Source organism: Orcinus orca, chromosome 3, assembly GCF_937001465.1.
Source record: "Orcinus orca chromosome 3, mOrcOrc1.1, whole genome shotgun sequence".
NCBI lineage: Eukaryota > Metazoa > Chordata > Mammalia > Artiodactyla > Delphinidae > Orcinus > Orcinus orca.
In genome coordinates this window covers 9,200,213-9,212,273 of record NC_064561.1, presented here as the reverse complement: position 1 = coordinate 9,212,273, position 12,061 = coordinate 9,200,213, and the positions used below count along the sequence as shown (strand labels likewise).

At 46.5% G+C, this 12,061-nt stretch overlaps 1 protein-coding gene across 9 annotated transcripts in view; it reads right to left on the bottom strand.

Moving 5' to 3' along the window:
• Nucleotides 1-12,061, bottom strand: part of CACNA1A (calcium voltage-gated channel subunit alpha1 A) — a 337,790-nt gene that overhangs the window by 105,541 nt on the left and 220,188 nt on the right. The gene's annotated exons all lie outside the window — the stretch shown is intronic.

The window sequence follows — 12,061 nt, the reverse complement described above, 5'->3', positions numbered from 1 at the left end:
CTGGAGGGAACACGAGGGGGACTTTCTGGGGCTGAGAAGGTTCTGTTTCCTGATCGATCTGGGTGCTGGTTACACATGTGTGTTCAGTTTGTAAAAATTCATCAAATGTGATCTGTGAAGTGTCCTATATGTGTATTTTACTTGAACCAAGAAAAAGTTTTTTGTTTTTTTTTTTAAAGAAAGTCAACTTTACCTTAAAAAGCAAGGAAATTCTGACTCATGCTACAACATGGATGAACCTTGAGGACATTATGCTAAATGAAATAAGCCAGACACAAAAGGACGAAAACTGTATGATTCCACTTATATGAGGTTCCCAGAGTTGTCAAGTTCACAGAGACAGAAAGTAGAATGGTGGGCAGGGGCTGGGGGAGGGGGACGGAGGGTTAGTGTTTAACGGGGACAGAGTTACAGTTTTGCAAGATGAAAAAGTTCTGGAGATGGATGGTGGTGACAGCTGCACAACAAAGTGAATGCACTTAATGCCAATGAACTGGACAGCTAAAAATGGTTTAGATGGTAAATGTTAGGTTATGTTTATTTTACCACAATAATTAAAAAAAAAAGAAAACAAACCAACCCAAAAAGCCAACTTCCATGATGGACACAGACAGGTTCAGGGGACAATGAATATGCCAGTCCCCTGCTCACACCCTTGTTCTAACAGAGTTCCAATGCTTTGCTTCTTGGAGGTTCTGGAAGAAAGAAAAGGGTCAGCAGAACAGGGGTGGACAGAAGGCAGGACTGGCTTTGTGCTTTCCCCTCTGATGATGCTGCTGTGGCTGAGGTCTTTTCGCTACCATTTCTTAGGGCTAACTATAGCCCAGGGAGAGAAAGCCTGCACCGGCCAACAGAAGAAAAAAGTCTGGCTATCTCAGGAAGCAGGTTTGGGATGGAGACGGAGCAGTGGGTGGGTGGGGGAAGAGGGGCAGGACTGAACGGGGAGAAATGGCTGAGGCCCTTGGTACCAAGGCAGCCCCTCCACCCCAGGATCTGCCCACACCCCAGCTCCCTGATATGTTTAGAACCACCTGGCCCCATGATGCTGCCTGGCATAAAAGACACTCACAGTGCCAGGTCCTCAGCCTACTTGAGCTCATTTAATCCTCTCACAAAAGGTGGTATGTAATCCTCCCCATCTTCCCGGGTGAGGAAACCTAGGCACATAGAGGTAAAGTCCCATGCCCAAGGTCCCTGTCGTGGGCTGCATTGTATCCCTCCTAAAAGATATGTTGAGGGACTTCGCTGGAGGTCCAGTGGTTAAGACTCCATGCTCTCAATGCAGGGGGCACAGATTCAATCCCTGGTCAGGGAACTATGATCCCACATGCTGCATGGCATGCCCCACCCCCCAGAAAAAGATATGTTGAAATCCTAACCTCCAGTACCTTTCAATGTGACCCTATTTGGAAACAGGGTCTTTGCAGCTGCCATTAAGTTAAGAAGAAGTCACGATCGTGGGCCCTAGTCCACTATGACTGGTGTCCTTTTAAGAAGAAGAAGTAACAGGTGAAGACAGGGACACACAGGGGAGAGGACAGCCATGTGACAATGGAGGCAGAGATTGGAGGGACACAGCTGCAAGTCAAGGAGTGCTGAGGGCTGACAGTCACCACCAGAAGTCAGGAAGAGGCAAGAAAGAATTCTACCCAGAGTCTCAGAGGGAGTATAACCCTGCTGACACCTTTATTTTGGACTCTGACCTCTAGAACTGTGAGAGAATACATTTTTGTCGTTTTAAGCCATCCAGTTGTGGTACTTGGTGATGTCAGCCACAGACAAAGAACACAGTAACTGAGCTACTAAATGGCAGAGGTGCCACCTCCCGACCCCATCACTTCCAGGCCCTGCTCTCCTGTCATTCTCCCCCTGGATCACTCCAGCCACATGGCCTTCCTATAGCTCCTCAAACGCACCAAGCACAGTCCCACCTCAGGGCCTTTGCACCTATTGCTTCCTCTGCCTGGAATGCTCTTCCCCCAATTTCCTACATGGCTCCCTCACCTCCTTCAGATCTCTGCTCAAAGGCCACTTTCTCGGGCAGGGTTTCCCTGATGGCCTTTTACAGTTGCACCTTCATTTCTAATCTCATTTCCTGCTCTATTTTTCCCTTAGCGCATCTCCTCCTCTATACTTATTTCTCCTGCTCATTGTCTGTCTCCCCACTGTCAATTCCATATGGAGCAGGGACATTGTGCTTTTTTCCCACTGCCATATTCCCTATCACAATGCCAGGCATGCACGCAGTGTCCAATAAATGTTTGTTGAATGACTGAATGAGAGGTGGCTCCCCACACAGCCCACATCCTCCACCCCAAGCTGTGCTCCCTTCTCCCTCCTCTCTCCTTCTTCCTCCCTTGTCTTGATTTTCCCTCCCTGGGAACTGGGGTTCTGTTGCCTGATTTTAGAGATGCTTGTTCTCTTTCCAATCTAGCCCAAATGACTCAGTTCCATGCTGTGGATCCAACAACTCACAGAGAAGAAGCTGGCAGAGGGTTGGGTGCAGTTTTTGATCAGTAGGTGGGCTTCCTGGGGTTTGCTCAGGAGAAAAATGAGAAATATATTTCCCAAGCCGAAAGACTGGAGCTTCCTTGGCCGTTCTGTGATAGCACAGAATGTGGGGGACATCAACCTCCCATCCCGGGTCTTACATCCTTTGGCAGTTCAGGTTAAGCGTGGGTGTGCTCATGAGTCTGGATGTGGGGAGGAGGGAAATTGCTTGCTTGTCAAAGTCATTAACACCAGAAAGATACACTTGCAAGATCGCCTTGTCTCTCTTCCCAAGGCTCAAAGAGTTCCACTGCCTGCAACGCTATTCTTCATTAGTGCTGTCACTAAATATTTCCTGAGATACGGCAAGATGGCCCGTCCCTGTCTCCCTGTGATTGGCTGAGGGTCATATGATGAGTGCTGGCCAATGAGGAGCGAGTGGAAATACCTAAGTCACTTTTGGACCAGAGCACTGAACTGCCAGTGTGGGACCCTCCAGGGCTTTCTTTCCTTTTGGAATACCAACTGGTAATGTTCTAGGTGCTGGTTGCTCCATTAGCTAGGTCCCAAGTGACTCTGCTGAGTATAGCTCCCTTCTTCCTCACTGCCAACCTGCACTGGACATGTAGCACGAACCAGAAAAGACATTTGTTGTTAAAATCACAGTGACATTGGAGAATGTTTGTTACCGCAGCATAACCTAGATTTCCTGATTGATACACCCATATATTTCCTTGGTTCACTCCTTTATCTCCTTTAGATTTCTCTCAAATATCACTTTCTCACTGACTTTTATATGGCTCTCAGGAGCTCAGATGGGGGAAAAGAATGTTTCCTGTATATCTGACAGAGAAATTAAGGTTCAAGATTACAATGATTACATTGTTCAAGATTACAATGAGCTGGTTGTCCTCTGAGCCTCTGTTTGGAGACAGTTTCTCCTACATCTTGACTTGGTTGATTCCATCTCATCACTCAGCCTTTCATTCTACTGTGCCCCCTCTCGGAGAAGCCTTCCAGCCAAAAAGGGCTTGCCCCTCCTCACAGCACAGACAGAACTCTCATTCACTTCCAAGCAGGTTTTGCTTTCTGAATCATTTTGTCAATATATTCATTTGCATTTCAAGTCCCTGTGGGCGGATTGTTTAAATAATAACAATGACAGGGAAATGTATTTATCCCAAGTCCCAACGATCAGGCTGTTTCCCTGGGAAACGAAGAGGCAGGTGGGACAACAACGGTCACTTTAGTAGAGCCCGTTTGAGCTGACAACCAACACCCCTTGATTCCCAGAATCTCCAGTGGATGGGGAAACTGAGGCTGAGGGAGATGATCTGCCTGGCTCACACAGGGTGCGGATGGCACAGTTGGGGCTAGACCCAGCATTCTGGCTTGTATCCCTCAGATTTTTTTTTCTACCTCACTCCTTCACTGCACTTACACAGTACTTTCTGTTTATAACAATTGGCCCATGAGAGCCTTAAAGGAGAGGGAAAATACTGATGCACCCCCACACTGTTGGTACCTAGCATGATGCCTGGCGCTTAGCAAGCATTCGATACTCATCAAACAAATGGCTGAGTCTCAGTAAAACCCTGAAGTGCCTTCTGTTTTGTGGCTTATTTTCCTCTAATTTTTTGGAGCATGGTTCAGTCAGAAAAAGTATAGAAGATGTAAAAAAACAACAAACCTCGGCTCAAGAGAACACCCAACTCCCCAGCATAAGGGATAAAAAAAAAGTGAAACAGCTAAAGCCCCACAGTGGCCATGAGGGAGGTCGTATGTCTGTCCCAGTTTGTCCCTGTTACTAAATCATGCGACGCCTGTTCACTATTTTTTGAGTTCTCCTTTCCCCATTCACTCTCAAAATTATCCTGGTTTGGGCAGCGAATTATATGGTCTTTCTGCCTCTGAGGTCTCCTGTCACCTCCCCTGGCCTCTTCAGCTCCCTTGTTCACCCTCACTCCCTCACTTCCAGCCACATGGGCTCCTCACAAATGTCAGAACCACTCCTGCCTCAGGGCCTTTGCACTGGCTGTCCGATCCACCTGGGTCTCTCTTGCCTGACATACCTACATGGCTGTCCCTCACCTCTTTCAGGTCTTATTAGAAGAACGTCAACCTCTCACCTTGAGGATCCACAGCCCCTCTACTGCTTTTTCACCTGAGCTTTCATCACCCTCTTCCACAGGAGTGGACAAACCACCACCCATGCATGCCACCTGTTTTTGTAAATTAAGGTTTGTCGGCACACAGCCATGCCCATTCATTATGTGTCTTCCCTGTGGATGCTTTTGTGCTAGTAGTAGCACAAAAGTAGTAGTTGTGACAGAGACGGCATGGCCCACAAAGCCTAAAATATTTAAGATTCTGCCATATATATAAAATTTTCTTAATTATCTTGTTGGCTGCCTGCTTCTCCCACCAAAACGTCAACTCCCCCCAAACAGGGATTTTTTGTCTCTTCCATTTGCTGCATATCCCTGGTGCCTAGAACGTTGCCTTCATGCAGTACACATTCAATGAATGTTAGTTGAATGAATGTGTGATCTAAAGTCCCCCAGATCTGATGCTTTGATGTTGGCCAAAATAAACATCTATGAATTATACAAGGGCTTAGGTCAAAGATCAGTTTCAACCATTAGTGACCATTTGTCAAGGGACTTGCATTTATAATCATCAACTAAGCACAGTTTTACCATTTTCTTAATTGCCATTAAGTGAGGAATAGAAAGAGAGAGTAAGAGAAACACACAGAGAAAAGCACAGAGAGGTGGGGGAGAGAGAGGAATAAAGAGGCGAAGAAAGGAAAGGAGGAGAGAGAAAGAGAGAGAGGCAGGAAGAAACAGAGAGAGACAGAGAGACCAAGAATTAAGAGACACAAAGACAGAGACGGGAAAAAAACAGAGAAGGTGAGAATCATAGAGAGAGGGAGGGAGTGTAACGGTTAGTGCCCAGTGCTGGGTTCAAATCCTGACTTCACTACCCTTGACTAGGGGATCTTGGCAGGTCACTGCATCCCTGTGAGCCTCAGTTTCCTCATCTGGAAGATGGACCTAAAAATATTTCCCCTCATGAGGTTGTTTTATGGATCAGTTGATGATACAAGGAGGATGTAGGGATGCAGCAGGCTCTCAGCGAATGGTGTACAGGTCCTGCCAGGGCCCCAGACTCTTCCTCTCCCCACCCTGGTAGCAACTAAGAGAGGGCAAGTCCCATCGCCCACACTGCACCCCCAGGCCGTTTTGGCTCATTCAGTGAGAAGCATGTTGGGTATGTCCTCTGTGTGGGGTGGAGGTGATTTCTGATTTTTTTTTTTTTGTTTTTGAGTCACGCATGCACATATGGTGAGGGGGTCCTTGTGAAATAAGGCTGCCTGTTGCTCAAGCAATACACAGAGCCACCAACTTTTGTCTCCAGCAAGTGGCTCCAGTGCAGCCCTCCTGGGCTTCCCCATGCCACCCCCTTGAGCTCAGAGAGCCAGTCCTCCATCCTGTTTGCCATGGGAGGTAGCAAATAGCAGATGCTGAGGGAACTGGTGTTGAGTCAGAGCTGGATTCCAACCTTAACTCCCTGTGTGTGGCCTTGGCCCTCAGTTTCCTCATCTGTAAAATGGGACTATTTAAGGTTCTACCTTAGAAGGTTACCATCAAGGAGTCACAGGCTGGTGCACAGAGAAACATCCAGAATAGTGCGGTACAGAGGAAATAGCTGATAGCCCATTAGGATTCCAGAAGGCTGCCCACATCCAATGTGGGCCCCAGGCCCAGGAATGGGCACAGGAGCCCTCTGGGTCCTTCAGAGGTCCAGGACAAGGGTAGAGCTCAGCTCTGTTGACTGAGGCTCATTTTATGGCAGTTAGACATGACTCGGACCACACTTCTGGCAGAGAATTTCAATATACTTGCCTTTGTGGTCTTTGGGCTTGGATAAGCACTCACCCCACTACAAAATCATAATGTGGGCAGGTCCACCATGCCCAGGGATGCCTCAATGCCCCATCTTCAAGGATCCCTGGTCTTCTAGAGCAGAGTTTCTCCACAGTGGCACTCTTGACATTTTGGATTGGGTAACTTGTGGTGGGGGCTGAGCCAGACACGGACAGCGAGAATTTCAGTTACTTGCTAACCTCCTCGGAGGGTTTTCCTAGCCAAGCAACCACAGAAATCACTGTGAGATTCCCTCAGGCTCAACTGGGATGGGAATCCTTGGGGAGTCTGTGAATTTGCACGGAAAAAAGTTAATCCTTCACTTCCCCTAATTTCCACCAGAAAGTGGGGCATTTTCTTCCATTACCAGGGGAGGCAGCAAACTGCAACAGTGTGGGCAGAACCGGTGATGCCCCTCACCCACAGAAATCACATGTTGTTCCCAGATATCCCACAAAATCTTTTAGCTTCAACACTCCCATGAAATTATGGGGGTCATCTGACTCATTGCCAGGTCCTGTTGGCAATGTGTTACAAACACTAAAATGACGTCACCCATCTGTTTTTAACAATATTTTTATAACAATTTCAGTACATTTGTCTTCCTTCACCATCTCCAGTCTTTTCATTTATTAGACTTTAAAAATCATTACACTGACAAAGGGGTCTGTGGCTCAACAAGGTTTAAAATTCTTTCAGGTGGATTCTCTTTGCTTCCAATCTTCCATCTTTCTGCCCCAGACTTTGTGAGAGTTTTAAGAAGTTCCTCCTTTGAAAATCAACTGCCCTCCTTCCCGCCCGCCCTTCCTCTCTCCCTCCCTCTTTTTCCCTCTCTCAACCCCCCACCTCTCTCCCCCTCTCCACCAATATCTATTTCTCTGGGTTCAGCTCAGAGCACAGGGAAGAGGAATGCAGAGCTTGCAGGCTGGTACTGCCATTTCCTGTCTGGCCACCTCCGGCAACTTTCTCAACCAGAGTCTTATTTGTAAAATGGGTGACAGTAATCTCTCCTTCACCAGTTATTTATAGACTTTATTTGGGTTTGCCCCCTTTTCAGGATCCCATGCAGGATCCACCATTTCATTTAGTCCTCACACCTCCTTAGGCTCCTCTGGTCTGGGTCAGTTTCTCAGTCTTTCCTTGTTTGTCACGACCTTGACAGTCTTGAAGAGACCTGCTTAGGTATCCTGCAGAACGCCCTCCAATCTGCGTTTGTCTGATGTTTTGCCTACGATTATGGGGTTATGAGTCTTTGAGAAGAAAACCCCGGAGGTGAGGTTCCCTCCTCATCATATCAAATCAAAGATCCTATGATCCCACATCCACTGGGGTGTCAACATTTGTCACTTGGTTAAGGTGGTGTCTTCTAGGTTTCTCCACTGTGAAATGATATATGTCCTTTCCTTATGTTATTCTTTAGAAGTGAGTCACTAAGTCCAGCCCATCCTCAAACTGGGGGTGGGGGAAAGATTAAACTCCATTCTTGGAGGGGGACTGTCTATATATATTAAATGGAATTCTTTTGTAGGGAAGATTTGTCTCTTCTTCACTTATTTTGTTTATTTAATAATAAAGCAATAAAATGACCATTTATTATTGTTATGTCAATCAATAAGTAACTTATATATTTTGACGTGGACTCTCTCTGGACAGGTAATATAAGATAAAAACACCCGGCATACAATGGGCACCCAGAAAATGCTCTTTTTCCTGTCCTTCCTCCCCATCTCCTGGTCTACGAGTAACCAAAAATCTTTTTCCTCCTAAACTCTTAGCAAGACAAGTTTAAATGCACTCCCTGATTATAAAAGTAAATTATGAAACTACTATACATAAAATAGATAAGCAACAAGGATTTACTGTATAGCACAGGGAATTGTATTCAATATTTTGTAATAACCTAAAATGGAATATAATCTGCAAAAAAATAACTGAATTACTATGCTATACCTCTGAAACTAATGCAATATTGTAAATCAACTATCCTTCAATTAAAAAAAAAGAGGATAAAAGTAAATTGTGCTCATTGTAGAAAATTTTGACAATATAGAGAAGTATCAAGAAGATAAAGATTCCCAAATTCCACTACCTAAAGGCCATCTTGGTACAGCGGACTCCAGCCTTTTTTCCTTATATTTTCAAAATTACACACTTGAGATTATAAGGTTCTATGGACTGAATTGTGTCCCTTCTCCAACCCAATTCATGTGTTGAAGCCCTAATCCCTGATGTAATGGCATTTGGAGATGGGGCCTTTGGGAGGTGATTAGGGTTACAGGAGGTCATGAGAGTGGGGCCTGCATGATGAGATTAGTGTCCTTGTAAAAGTCACTAATCCCAGAGAGCTTGCTCTCTCTCTCTCTCTGCCCTCACCATGTGAGGGCACAGTGAGAAGGCAGCCGTCTGCAAGCCAGGAAGAGAGCCCTCACCAGAACCGGACCACGCTGACACCCTGATCTCAGACTTCCAGCCTCCAGAACTGTGAGAAAGTACATTTCTTTTGTCTAAGCTGCCCAGTCTATGGTGTTTTGTAATGTCAGCCGGAGGTGACTAAGACATAAGGCTTATCTCACCTTGATTCTTTTTTTAAAATCAGTTCCCCCCACCACTTGTCATTATATAGTGAGCATTTCCCCGCATCCTTAAATATTCTCCCAACAGATGATTTTTAATGACATGATACTCCATCATATGGAGGGACCATACGGTATTTAACCAGTTGCTTCCAGTTTTGTTCTATTTTTACAAATAACGCTGGGGTGCACATCCCGATATAAATCTTCGACAGGGGTGCTGATTAGTTAAGGTTAGGCTTTTTCTAAAAGGCACTTTAACCAGGAAGCCAAGTGGGAAAGAAAAGAGACAAATTGAAAAGGGAAAAACCTGGATGGGGCCCCAGCACACCGTGTAGGCGAGCTGCTGTTCCCTTTGCCAAGAACGCTCTTCCCCCAAACATCTGCCTGGCTCTCTCCATCTCTGTGGAAATGTCACCTCCTCTGAGGAGCCTTCCCTCATTGCCCGACCTAAACTAGCCCCCACACCCCAACACCTGTCCTTTTATCCTGCTGTTGTCCTCATAGGATGACACAGGTCATGTCACCACGTCCCACATTATGTATTTGCTTAACGTCTGTCTTCCACCTTCTGAGTAGTTTATTATTTATAATATTTATTGGTCACATCTGTCTCCCCTACAAGGATGGGGATTTTTGTCTGTCTTCTTCATTGTGTTGTCCCTGATCACCTGATCATTTCCCGGCACACAGTAGGCACTCAATAAGTAATTATGGAATAAACAAATGGATTTCAATGATACTGAGAAAAGAAATGAGATGTTGGGATCATAAAGCACTGCCCACCCAGCTGGACGACATCCATCTGGCATCTGTGCCTGTGGATTCTAAGATGCTTGGAGCAGGTGCTTCTGGACTCTTCCCATGGATCTCACCTGATAGTGGATGTGGATAGTGGATAGTGGTCATGCTCACGGGCCTGGCTCTAGCACAAGCATAAAAGGACAGATAGTCCAGACACTGTGCCTGCCTGTGGCTGGATGGAGCTAAGGGAGTCCTAGGGCAGGCCTTGCAAATGGCAGAGCACAAGGGCAGGACCCAAATGAGTCTGGAAAAGCAATAGCTCTGTCCTTGTCAGCAGAAACTCAAAGATGCCACTTAGCCCCTGCCCTTAGCAATGAGTTGTCCTAGTGGTCGTGTTTCAGGGTCGGGGGAAGGTTGTCTTAATTTAGGAAGCCCCAGACAAGGGTTCAGGTGCAAGCACTTCATTTGGGAGATGTTATGAATTGAATTACGTCCCCACCACCCCTGCCCCACCAAGATCTGTTGAAGTCCTAACTTCCAGGACCTCAGAATGTGACCTTATTTAGAAATGGGGTTGCTGCAGATGTAATTAGTTAAGATGACGTTGTACTGGAGTAGGGTAGGCCCTAAGCCAATACGACCAGGGTCCTTATAAGAATATGGCCATGTGAAGATGGGGTATTCGAGTGGACAACAGATAATCTATAAGCCAAAGAATGCCAAGGATTGCTGGCAGCCACCAGAAGCTGGAAGAGACAAGGAAGTATTCTCCCCGAGAGCCTCTGGAGGGAGCCTGGCCCTGCTGACACCTTCTGGCCTCCATACTGTGAGGTAATAAATGTCTGTTGTTTTAAGCCACCCGGTTTGTGGTAATTTATCACTGCTCTAGGCTCGCATCAGGCTCAAATCCTTGCTCCCTGGGTTTCCACCCAAAGCATGACTGTGGGATGTAAGTGCATGGAAAGTTCTAGAAGGCTACTCTGAGTTAGTGGCAGTTACCAGTGGGGTGAGAGTGGCACATCAAGTGGGACCCAATGGCTCACTCCACTTCTTCAGGCGCTGCTGGAGTTTTCACACTGAAAAATTCATTTACATTTTTAAAAGCAGTGCCCTTTGGGGTGGAAAATTTGGCCTACAAATTTGGACCATGCACTGTTCTAAATCTTCACATATATTCACCTCACTCAGTCCTTGTGCCCTGTGAGGTAGGACTGTGCTTCTCCTCATTTTGCACACATGGAAATGGAGGCACAGAGAGCCCAAGTGACTTGTCCAAGGTTGCACAGCAAGGAAGTGGTGGAGTTGGGAGGGGAACCCAAGCAGCCTGATGCCTGACTCTGTTCTCTCAACTGTTTCCCCCGAGTTTGCTTCCCCCAAGGTGATTCAGCTCTAAGCTTCCAGGGCAAATATCCCCTAAGATGATGGTGCTTACAACTATAGAACCCTCTGGAAATTCGTGTCCCTGCTCACACTTCCTCATCCACCACTGAGCTCAACTCCATTGTCTTCCTATGAACCTTGGACCCTTTTTCTGGATGTCCAATCCCATGATATAACCTGTTTCCATGTTCACACTTTACTTAGCTCCTGTTCTCCACCCCCACTCTCTGCCTAAGTTTCCTTACCTTCCTGTCTCCCAGTTCTGTTTCACTCCCAGGAGGGTTCATTTCCCTCTGAAGCCTCCTCTTGCAACAGCCTTGTAAAGAAAAAAAACCTAGGGACTTCCCTGGTGGTGCAGTGGTTAAGAATCTGCCTGCCAGTGCAGGGGACACGGGTTTGAGCCCTGGTCCGGGAAGATCCCACATGCTGTGGAACAACTAAGCCTGTGCGCCACAACTACTGAGCCTGCGCTCTAGAGCCCGCGAGCCACAACTACTGAAGCCCGCATGCCTAGAGCCCATGCTCCACAATGAGGGAAGCCACTGCAATGAGAAGCCCATGCACCGCAACGAAGAGTAGCTCCAGCTCGCCACAACTAGAGAAAGCCTGTGCACAGCAATGAAGACCCAATGCAGCCAAAAATAAATAAATAAATAGAATAAAAAAAAGAAAAGAAAAGAAAAAAACCTAGAGCCCAAGCAAGCTTTGGCCAATTGGGTGTAGCCTTTAGCCCAAGCTCTTTGCAGGTCAGGGCCAAGAAAGAGCCTGAGCATCTCAAATCTGCTGTCTGTTCCTAGAGATGCTATGCAGGATGGAAGGGGGGCGCAGGTAGGAGTGTACATCTTTTCTGACCTGAACTTAACATTTTCAAGACCTAGGACAAGAGTACCAACCGAGGCCCATATATATGTGTAAATATTTAAAAGCTCCTAAATAAAATGTGCT